Here is a 2,591-nt window from a genome sequence, read left to right as displayed (position 1 = left end):
AGAGATTTAGAAAGAAATATAATTAATTCTATTTTGAACATGTTAAGTTACAGATAGCTCTGACATTCAGTTTGAAATGTGCAATAGGTAATTAGATGATGTGGGATTGAAGCTCAGGGGAAAAAGAGACTGAGGCTAATAAAGAGATCTGAGTCATGTTCCTAAAGAATCACTGAAACTCTTGGGAGCTGATGAGATCACCAAAGAAGTGTGAAGAGAAGAGTAGGTAAATGTCCTAGAACTAAGTCTTGGGGAACATCCATGGTGAGGGAGCATGATCTGAATGATGAATCAACAAAGGAGACTGAGGAGAGTTTCAATAGGTAGGAGAATTAGGATAGAATAGTGTTACAAAATTCAAGAGAGGAGTAAATATCCAGAAGAAGGTTGTTAATTATGTCAAATATAGGTCAAGAATGATGAGGACTTTAAAAATGACCACGAGATTTGCAAATGAGATCATTGATAACTTTGGAAAGAACAGTTTCAAAAGTCATATAGTGAAGGGTTGAGGATTGAAGGAAAAGAAATAGAACCACTGAATATAGATTATTTCTCTTGGGAATTTGCCAGAGAGATAAAAGGTAATAGTTTTGAGGAAATTAGTGAAAAAAATTTTTTTAAAAGAATTGGAGATACTTGGCTCATTGGAAGGAAGTAGAAAAGGATCCATTAGGTCAACCAGAATGGCAAAGATAAATCATATGAAGATTGACTGAAGGAATTAGAGATTTTTAACACAGAGAAGGAAAGAAAAGATTTAATGAAGAAATTTTGAATGCATATGTAATAGTGAAGAGGACCAACTAAAGCTGAGCTATACAGGGCCTGTATAGAGAGCTTCATCAGGCCCAAAATGCAAAACTTACTTTCCCTAATCATGATGTCATTTAATGAAAATGCCTTTGGAAAAACTTTGGAACACGGTTAGACATTTTCTCTTTCTAGTCTGCTAATCTGATATGATGAGTGGCAGCTTTTTGACTGGTTGAAGTTGCAGTTTGGGAACTAGAAGTAGCCTTCAAAAGGATTTTTTGGCTTCATCCACTCTTTTAGTTGGAAAATATTGTAAAGGCCTTGAGTTCTTTCCCTCTGAGGCTGACCTTGATTCTTTGCTTACCTTGTTGTTTGTTCATTTATTTTAGGTGAAGAAGTTAAATCTGGAGAAGCTGGCAAGGCAAGTTTCAAAAGGTCAGGCTATAATAAGCCTCTGAGTATGGTTTCTGGGAGTTTACAAGTTTAGAAAGTGAGACCATGCTGAGTTTTGCAGCTAGTTTAGCATCCATGTCTCCAGAAGTAAGAAGCAATCTGGAGGGCTAGGCCAACATTGGGCCGCTACATACAACCTCATGGCTTTAGGGATACTCCTGAACAGTTGGGGTCTCTCGTATCCTTATAAGCTTAAGTCATTTCCATGTCTGGTGTTTCTTTTATATATAACTTCCTGTTTTATATCTTGATCGATATTAATAATTTAAGGGAATCAATGAGTAATGCTAATGTATACATACAGTTCCTTAAGTCTGAAAAGTACTCTTACATGTGTTATCTTTACTTAAAAATATTTAATATTTTTATTTCCCCAAAATAATGTGTATTAATAAGGTGATCAGACCAATTCCAATGGACTTGTGATGGAGAAAGCCATCTCCATCCAGAAAAAGGTTCATGGGAACTGAGTGTGGATTACAATATAGTATTTGCACTTTTTTTGTTATTTTTTGCTTGCTTTTTTCCCCCTTCTTTCTCATTTTTTCCCTTTTTATCTAATTTTTCATGTGCAACATGATAAATGTGGAAATATGCATAGAAAACTGCATATATTTAATATATATTGGATTGCTTGTTGTCTAGGAGAGGGGGTGTGGGAAAAGGAGGGAGAAAAATTTAGAACACAGGGCTTTGCAAAGGTGAATGATGAAAATTAGCTTTGGACGTATTTTAAGAATTAAAAGCTATTATTAAAAACAAAAAAATGTAAAAAAGAAAGTTGTATTTAAAAAGTTAATAATAAAAAGAAAAAATTAAAACAATAAAGAAAAATATTCTTTTAGGGTAATTGGAAATTTTTTTTTTTATTTTCCCTAGTTATATGTAAAACAATTTTTTACATTCGTTTTTAAAACTTTGAGGTCCCGATTCTTTTCCTTCCTCCCAATCTCTAAATTCATTAAGAAGGCAAATGTGATGTTATTCAAAACATTTTCATAAAGTCATTACATGTATAATCTCACAACACTATGAAGTGCCTCATTTTATCAATAGATAATCGCATTTTAGAGAGGTTAAGTATAGGATCACAAAGATAGTAATTATCTAAGGTGGGCTTCAGACCTAAATCTCCCTTACTTTAAATCTTTGCAGTATAGATATGATGTTATGCTATTTTGCCTCATTGAACAAAGTAACATCTGTAGTCTTATCTGTCATAATCTTGTATATTTCTCACATACACAGAAAAGAAATGTTTCTGAGGAAAGTACTTAAAACTGCATTTTTTTCTCATTTTATCATATACTTTCTTAAAATGAAAGTAATGCACCCAGAATGATCTTATATGTTAAAGTTTAAAACCAGATATTACCCACTAA

Source organism: Sminthopsis crassicaudata, chromosome 3 (genome assembly GCF_048593235.1).
Source record: "Sminthopsis crassicaudata isolate SCR6 chromosome 3, ASM4859323v1, whole genome shotgun sequence".
Classification (NCBI taxonomy): Eukaryota; Metazoa; Chordata; class Mammalia; order Dasyuromorphia; family Dasyuridae; genus Sminthopsis; species Sminthopsis crassicaudata.
This window is presented reverse-complemented; position numbering follows the sequence as displayed.